This window comes from Uloborus diversus, unplaced genomic scaffold (genome assembly GCF_026930045.1).
Source record: "Uloborus diversus isolate 005 unplaced genomic scaffold, Udiv.v.3.1 scaffold_741, whole genome shotgun sequence".
NCBI classification, from domain to species: domain Eukaryota; kingdom Metazoa; phylum Arthropoda; class Arachnida; order Araneae; family Uloboridae; genus Uloborus; species Uloborus diversus.
In genome coordinates, this window is record NW_026558947.1 from 27,792 (window position 1) to 37,259 (window position 9,468).

The following is a 9,468-nucleotide window of genomic DNA, read 5'->3' on the forward strand; positions in this document are numbered from 1 at the left end:
TTCTTCGTTTCTGACGAAATCGCTTCCAGGGATATGCTCCGAGCGAACATTTCGTCAAATTGAGGAAACTGCTTTCGTCTCTGGTTTGAAGATGCGAATTTCGTCAAATGTAACGAAATATTTCTTCATTCTAGTTTCGTCAAATCGACAATCATTTTCGTAGTTTTGAGAGTATTAGTTTCGTCAAATTAATTTTGTCATATTTGAGTATGTTAATTTCGTAATTTTTTGAGTTTATTTTTTATTTTAATTTTTCTTTTTTGAGCTGATTAGTTTTCTTTCTTTTTTTTTTTGCCAATACTGACGAACCTCGTTAATTCGAACACGCTTAAAAAGAATTACTTCTAAAACGGACTTTTTTGTATTCTCTGTCCCATTGTTTTTGTTTTTCGAATAAGACGAATTCTGTTAAGAATAATCGATTTTAATGATCCATTAAAGTTCGTTTTAACGAGGTTCGACTGTATCTTATAAGATTTAGTCAAATCTTCACTTCAGAATCTTACCACCATAATTTCCCACTTTGATGCGCATAGTCACACTCACAGGCCCGTCATTTACGGGGGGGTTGACATTCCCCCCCCCCCTTGATTTTTGAACATTTATTCTTTACGTACGAAAGGCCGTGGTTTTAGTTGGTTCTCTATAAAAATTTTGAAGAGTGTACACCTTTTTCCACAATTGGAAAAAAAAAATCGAAATGACTGGCCTGCACTCCCCCTCTCCGCCTAAAGCAAAAGGCAAGTATTTGTTGAAAAAAGAGACACATAAAAGATGTTAAAAAAAATTTTATTAATGTAAAAATACAAGCAGACAATTTCTTTAAAATGTAAAAATAATTATTGCAAATTCAAGTTAAAGAACAATGAAATGATGTCTGGGAATTAGGGCTTTACGATGCATCGATGCATCGTAAAGCCCTAAAATTAAAATTGTAACGGTTTGGTTCTTTTTTTGGCGTTCCAAAAACCACCTACGTTCCTACTCGGGTGCCCAAGTACCTCCCTGCCGTGTGTGTGTGTAACGGAAACAAACTGTTGATTATATATAACTAGCGACGATTATTCATCATTTTCAATAGACTTGGTAAATATGATACATTATGTAATGTTTATCAAATTTACTAGTTTATTCACATAATTTCCTATTCGTGGATAATGCAATAAATTAGGATTATTTGTGGAGTAATGAGATCTTAATTGCAAAAACTGAACATTTTCAAGCAACACCAGAAAACTCAATCGTCTAAAAAAAGAAAAATGTCTCGGTTGCAATTAAAATTTCTAATAATATTTCAATTAAAAAACTGAAATGTGCCTTTTTTTTTGTACATTACTTTCATTTCTTGCCGTGGAAAATGTATATTAGATAATAGTTTTAATTCTATAAAAAAAAAAAGTTTATATTATTAACTATTTAATGTTTACCTAAACAAAACGGAACTTCAAATTTAATTACATATTTAGAATTCTATATAATGTCAAAGTCTTGAAAATTAAAGATCTGAAAGTAAATGCATAACACACAAAGCCTCGATATCAAAAAGCAAACCAAGCCAATATTCTAAAGAAAAACATTTTCTTGTAAGATAACCTATTCAGACTCATTCTGCTGTGACTTTCCGAATTATTAGCAACTTTTTTACTAAACTTCATTTTCAAAGGCATCGTTGTGTGTGATATATCTGATCCTTCCAGAAAGAGACGATTATTTTTAATTAATATTGCTAGTTCAGGAACATTGTCAAGCAAAATATTTTTTCTATACAAACTGACCTGATTTTTAGAAAAGCTATGGACTTTTATTGTATTCACCACTACGAGTCAAGAAATATATTTGATAAATATTAAATAGTAGTCATACCCACACGGCTTTGTTTGTAGTAGAAAATTAAAAGGTCTTATGGTTCGCCTGTATAATTACAAAAAATGTATGGTGAATTTTTCGCCTATTGGCTTACCATATTACGGTTCCACGTTATGATAACTTGGTAATTTACTCGTCCGTCGTATGATAATTTTGCTCGGGAAAGTGTTCTTAAAATTGGAGTAGAAAAAGAACAAAATCGAATTTTCGAAAAATTGCTTCGAGGTGCACACCCCACGCTACAAACTAACTTTGTGCCAAATTTCCTGAAAATCGGCAGAACGGTCAAGGCACTATGCGCGTCACGGGAACCGGACATAACGTCCAGATCCATAACGTCCACGGACATAACATCCATGACCAAAACGTCCAACGGACAAAACATCCGAGGGACATAACGTCACAGAGATCCAGACAACCAGACATCCAGACAGACTTCAGCTTTATTATAACAAAGACTATTTCCCAACTTTAGTGGCAATGGGGTTGATTCCAAAATTAAAAGTTTTTTTTTTTTTTTTTTTTTTCCTGAAAGAGCATGCTTAAAAACATTCGCAACTCCAATAAACTATAGGGGGCGCTGCAATCACTGTCTAATAGTGGATGTAAAAGGTAGAACAAACAGATGCCGTAACTTATAACCTGCTTTGACGGTGAATGACAGTAATTTTTGATCGTGTTTGTGGGAAGCTTTCATTTCTATTCTTCTGAAATTACATTACACAACAAACTGTCTGAAGCCTGTAATTTACCCAAAGAAAACACGTGGCATGGAATGTTTTACCTTTTTCTTTAATATTGTTAATCACCGCAAGGTAGCGTATTCGAGCTCTGGAGTTGCAAATAGAATCTGACCATTCTTTAAATAATTTGACTAAGTTTAATAATTTTAAAAATTTATTTTAATCGGTACGCTTTTATTATGTACGCTTCTGCCGATGACATCACAAATGATGAAATACCATTCACTGTTGCCATTCGTAGAGCGTAATATTTAATTCGCATCTTTACTCAAGTGTAATGGCAACGATATGGTTGATAGCAAACGTAGAGCGCAATATTTAATTCGCTTCTTGAATACAATAACGTGAAAACGCAATACACAGATGCGCCTAAGTACATCATTTGTGACGTCATAAAGACCACGTCTTATTTTCAAAATCGGACATGTTAAAAAATAAGCATCTGGAAATGAAAGTTTTTTCTCGCTTCATGTTTTTTTTTTTTTTTTTTTTGCTTATTCTATCAATTTCAATGACTAAAAATAGTACTTCTGACTGAAGGAAACAACCCCATTTTGAATAATCTCTGAGGAATATGTATAATCGCCAGATTAATCTCATTCTACTGCACATACACTCAGGAGTGGGAAATTTCATGATTTACTCGCCACTTTTCCCCTAATGTGGCTAGTGTATTTTAAGTGAATTCGTTTATATTTTTGCAAATTTCACATCGAGATATAAATCGCAATCACTGTACTTGGCTATATATTTTTTAAATTAATAATTTAATAAAGAAATACATAAATAAAAATGGCATTTCGAATTTTTTTCCCATTATAAGATGCGGTAATTTTCACTGATTTTTCAAACAAAATAACTTCTACATTTAAACGGGGTACTTATATTAAAACAGCATTGAAAAATATATCACCTAAATAATTTCAAAAACTTATCGAATAGAACTCGAAAGAAGAAAAAAACTTCTTTTTAGAACGAGTTTCGTCGATGTCACAGAAATACAAGACCAACACACAAAACGACAAAGAATGAATGGTCATTAGTAGGGATTCAGTAATTTATTGCCTGCCATTGAGGCAAAGCGGAGGAGCGGAGAAGCAGAAGACAAGACCCCAAGACCCTGAAGACCCTGGGGGAGAAGAGAAAGTGGCCCCTCAAAGTGGGAGGAAATGGGTGTGGTCTGGTGAAAGGCGTGTTTTTCGCAGTTTTTCACAATTTTTCGAAAACAAGGCTTTACTCCGTGGAGAATATCAATAGAACAAATTGTCTCAGAAACAAACTCAAAATATGTTTTTAAAGAGAAATGTTCAATCTTTTGCGCTCCTTTTTCAGTTTTTCCATATCATTTTTCAAACGTGTTAAAATAGTCGTTTAAAGTTTTAAAATGCTATTAAAAAAATTTCAAAATAATTACAGAAAAAATAAAAAAGCGCATATCTAGTTCTGTGTCATAGCCATCGTTTAAAACAAACCGCATGAAAATATTCCAGTAATTTCTCGTGTTATGCTTTGCACAGGTAGCAGATTTTCCCGTAGAGAAAGCATTAGCGTCGAAATCCAAGATGGACGGTATAGAAGAGCCTTAAGAGGTTTTAAAAAAAACATGAGCACTACAGCTTATTAACGTTGCAAATTTACACTGTTGGCCTTTGAGGGGCGGGCATATAGATTTTGTTGTAGGAGGGCCCAAAATTTATAGTTACAGGCCTCGATAACCGTGCTGTATTTCATGTATTTCTGCCTTAGCCCTAGCTTAGGAGTGGTAACTTACTGCTAAATCACTCTATATTTGTTATTGTAGCCCTTAAGGAATTTCGCAAAACAGTTTTAACTCAGGAGTGCCCAGGCCCCTTAAAAATCACGAAGACCCCCCAAAAACCAAGAACCTCCCTAAAAAGGTAAAAAATACCCCCTAAAAACTTTTTGGACGCAGTCGGCACCATGATCCCCCCCCCCCTCAGGTGGTCATCCCTATTTAACTAAAGTTAAATCTGTTTTAACCCTAATTTTAGTTTTACGGCAAAATTTAACCAAGAGCCAAAAAATTGAAATATGATAGCCTTCCTCTATTTCAAGAGCAAAAAAATCAGAATACTATACTACAGTCGACTCTCGATAACTCGAAGGCTTATAACTTAAACATTCTTTCATTTCGAAGTTTCCATTTGGTCCCAAAATAATTAAGTTTTTCTTAATACCAAGTTGTTTCCATGTCTCAAATGTACCCCTAGGACTGCACTATAGTCTTTTCTTGTAATGGCAGCAAGAAAAAACAATAAGAATAGACGAAATGTTTTGATGGAAAATTCAAGTTTTTTCTCGCCCGTTGAGGGCGGAAAATATTGTTTTACATTTTTACGTCAATAATTGTTCTTACTAATTTCAAATTTATTTAAAAAATTTCTCAACAAAAATATTTGAAAGCTGATCACTATTATTCAATTACCCAGGAAAATTATTCGATTAAGCTGGAGTCTTTAATCAGACCGGATTACACAATAGGCCACCCTAAGCCCTGGGCTAAAAGTGCAAGCCGAAAAGGGCACACGTCACGGGAAAAAAAAATTAATAGCTTGTTGAAAAAAAAAAAAAAAAAAAACTGGCATGCTATTATGAAGAAGCAAAATTCAACTTTATAGATATGCAACCAGATCTTTAGACAGAAAAAAAGCTATTTGAGGAGAGCTGAGGGGGTGTATGCTTGAGTCGAGGTCCTTTTCCAGTAAAAGCAGATAATTTTCAATATCTTTGATTTGAACAATAATTTCTTCAAAGTATAGCTTTGCTCAGGGTTAGACTGGGTCCTCTCGAAGAGCTCACATTCAAAGGCACAAAGAAAAAGAAAAAAAAATGTTGCACAGGTTCAAGAGAGAAAAAGTTTGGGGATGTCCCATGACACCTCCATTGGGGCGCCTCTGCAAGACATATCACCTATTTTGCACAAAATATTTGCCATAGACTGCTGAAATTCTCTACACACACATTAATTGCATGAAAGTTTCAAATTGATAGCAAATTATATACACAGTTTTATATATTTTGTTCATAATTATATCAGTTATCGGAGTTTGCTGCCAACATATTATTTTTTGGAGCATTTTTATTCAAAATTTCATCACGAAGACCCCAACAAAGTGGATAAAAATACATGGGATGCCCCAAAATATGTTTTAAATAGAAAAAAAAAATAAATAAATAAATAAAATGAAGAAAGTAATTTAGAATATGGTAAGGAAGAGATACTTGCAGTTATAAATGGTCCTAAGGTAAAAAATGAATGGTGAACAAAAGTGTATCAGGAAATTCAAGAGACATATTTAAATTTAAGTAAATAAAAAAAAAAAAAAATACATAAGATACCCACCTCAGCCCAAAGTATCAATATTTCCTTTTTCAGGGGGAACAAAAATTTGAGATTGAAATTTGAAAATTCCTTTATGGGAAAACTAAAAGTTAAATATTTTTGGAAAAGAAAAAGTATGGCAGGATGCTTTACAAAATATTTTTAAAAATAAAAAATACAGTAGGCTCTCTGTTTAACGACTTTCAAGGGACCACAAAAAATCATCCTTAAGTAGAAAGCGTCCTTAAATAGAATGCTTTTAACATTATAGTGGACTATCTGGGACCGTGAAAAGCCGTCGTTAAACAGAGAGCCAACTGTATATATTACGGACAAAGCAAAATACGAGGAAGGAGGCCTTTTCTGAGCCTAACCCCATTGGGGTGGGGGGCTGATTTCGATATAGTTTGGATGTGAGGTGGGGCGTCATTTCAAAGTTTGGCCTAGGGTGTATATGGAACTTAATCCAGCCCTGTCTTTAAAACTGCATCTATGGGGAAAATTTTGGTTTCTGGAGGTTTTATTCATACAATCGGTGTAGTCATTTATCTGTTACCCCATTAAGTGACAGTATCTTAAAAAATTTATTCTGTTCTCTGTAAAGTTATTTTTATTTAATACATATTAATATTTAATTTATCCAAACTATGCATGTTATAATAGTTTATGTATCAGGCACTATTCTTGAGAAACAAAATAAAAATTATACTTGAGAATGATAGGAAAGGAAATTACAGTAACTTGAACTGCTGATTATTGGAAGGTTTTAACCACGTTCTTGGGACTTTGAGTTACCGAGAGATCACTGTATATATTGGAATTCTATTTCACTAGCTTTCTTGTCTGTTGTTGCAACCATAATGTAGAATTTCAGGCAGTTCTAGTGCGCACTAAGCCCATCATTTAAAATTTTTTCACGGGGAGCGAGGCAATGGACATATACACATTGCAAATGTTAGGAAAAAACAGTACAGTAACGCTCAATGCAATAGCTTTGGGACAAATATATTTTGATAACAATAATCGAAAAGAATCCAGGAAAAAACAACATTTTTTTCAATTAAGCATGCAATATGCTGTAAATTAAAATTGCAATCAGTCAACTAAACTGTTTTAAATGACTAAATTAGCAGAAAAGAAAAGCAGTTTTTTCCATCAATTAAACCATTCCACCAGTGCTTTTTGGCCTATTTTTAAAACAAGATCTTCTGTGTTTTTTTCCCGCAAGGACAGTGTACTGAGAAATACTAAAAAGAGGGCACAGGGTCTTCTTAAAATGCCAGGGGAGGGGGGGGGGACATAATAAGAAAATCAAAATTTATTGGGGAAAAAATGTCAAACTATAATTCATCTTGCTGTAGAATATTCAAAATTGCAGCATTTCTAGTAATGAGATGGATAATCCAGGAGCAGGCAAGCATATCTGCCATTTTTATTGTACCGTTTAAAAAAATACTAAACCTAGTTATATACAATGCAAGTGTTTGTTTTAATGGAATTTCATCTGAAATAAATTTACTGAAGCAGCTTTGCATAAGGAATTAAATTTGTGATTTAGTTTCAATTAGCAACAAAAAAATCATGTTTCAGCCATAACAGCGTTCCATTACCTTGCATTCAAACTCACTGTCGCTAAAACAATGTTTAAATTTTAAACACAAATTCATTATTTTAGAGTTTGACTTTGAATTTTAGAGCTTGTTGACGCAAAACAGTCAAATGTCATAATGTAGATCCCGAAAATTCCTTTAAAAAAAAATGAAAAAATATGAAACTTATTTTCGAACGTAGAATAAATTATTTTCGAAATTTCTTGTTTAGAGAGGAGTGACTATCCAATATAAATGGGTACAAGTAAAAAAAAAAAGAAATTACAATGACGTACGACGATATCGTGAAAATAACCAATCCTATATCGCTGCGTCATCGGGTCACGATATAAAATGATGTCTAATCCGACAGAGCGTGCGCCATTGACAAAATCGTCACGCGTCATTGTAACGATAACGCAAGCGTCATTGTGCAGTCATCGTTTGCGATATCTGCCTATATCGTTTACGCGTCATTGTAACGATAACGTAAGCGTCATCGCGTCGCGATTAGAGAAGTGCGTGAAATTTCAAATATTTGAATTTTTTTTATTAAAACTGAATTATTTTTGATTTATTCCATTTTATTCATAAAAATAACTGTACAGTTTTGAAATTTGACTATTATAAGCAATTTTGTAAAATGCCGTTTCGTGTGATATCGTGCCGATGACGAGCTATACAGTAGAAACGATATACGATATCGGGTAGATGAAACGATATACGGCAATGACGTACAGATGACGCTAAGATATCGGGTGCTACTAGGGATGGCGAGAAATTTTAATAATTAGAGAGGATTAATACAACATGGAAACGAATATACGACTCATGTTTCGCAGTTAACAGAAATACATTCTTCATTGTTCAACCAGAAATAAAACTATGAATAAAAAGGATAAAAATAGTATGGGCAAAACTCGGAGAGTTCTTAAGTCGCTAGTGGCCGGAAGAAATGATTTCCTTGATATACACTTTTTTTAACCAGTCGCTACTTTTTTCTTTTACTCAAAGTTCTCAAAAACTTTTCTTGCTGCAATTTTTTGATGTTGACAATCTTTGAATACATTAATCAAAGCAAGTAATATAGTTTCAATGATGATTGATTCATGATTTTTTAATTGCCATTATTTTCATTTAATCGCCCTGTGGCCAAGTGTTATCGCTAATTTTGCAAATTAAAAAATAGTAATGTTGTTTCAAGGGCCACCGAGAGTCAAGCGGGCCCCTTGTCAATTTCGTCGCCCTCACCGTTCCCCCTCCACTCCAAAAACTTGCCAAACTTATACTACTATGATTCCAAGCTGGGCCCCATCAAGGGTCGGACCCCTAGTTTTTGACTAAGCTGACATGACCTCTCGTCGCGGCCCTGGTTGTTTCTTCCAAAATTATAATCGATGCAAAGTTAAGCACTTACAGTGGCAAATAATAATGATACATAATGCGAGATATTTTCGTGAACAAACGCCGATCTATTCCGCAAGACAATTAAAAGCAATAAAAATATCAATGAATAAAATCAAAAGAATAAAATTAAAAAAAGAAGAAGAAAAGAGAAACAAGAACTTACGTTTTGGGAAGAAAGACCAACAGAGATGCGGCGCAATCGGAGCTGTCTTTTGCAGCACGCCTGTCTGAAAAGGTGCGCCGCTTGCAGGTGACAGTCGCAAAATCAGCCAAGGACGGCGGGAGAGAATGAGCCTTTTCTTTGAAATTGTTTTCGTAACATCTCACGCTTGAGGTCACACGAATGGACACAGCGAGTACAATCCGCTAGGGCTGGCAAATTAGAATAAAGATTTCGTGAATCGTGAAAGAATAAATTTATCTAAAAGAAAGGCTTGTACCTTAAAACTTCTGAAACTAATGAGCGACCGAGTGCAATAACTAAAGAACTTATCTTAATTAGAAGTCAAGTTACCCCTAC

General features: G+C 34.1%; 1 protein-coding gene across 1 annotated transcript in view; it reads right to left on the reverse strand.

Moving 5' to 3' along the window:
* Window positions 1-9,145, reverse strand: part of LOC129233806 (uncharacterized) — a gene marked incomplete at its 3' end in the record, with an annotated part of 34,547 nt that extends 25,402 nt beyond the window's left edge. Inside the window, exon 1 of the mRNA XM_054867780.1 lies at window positions 9,112-9,145. The remainder of the gene's footprint in view (window positions 1-9,111) is intronic.
* Window positions 9,146-9,468: the final 323 nt, after the last annotated feature.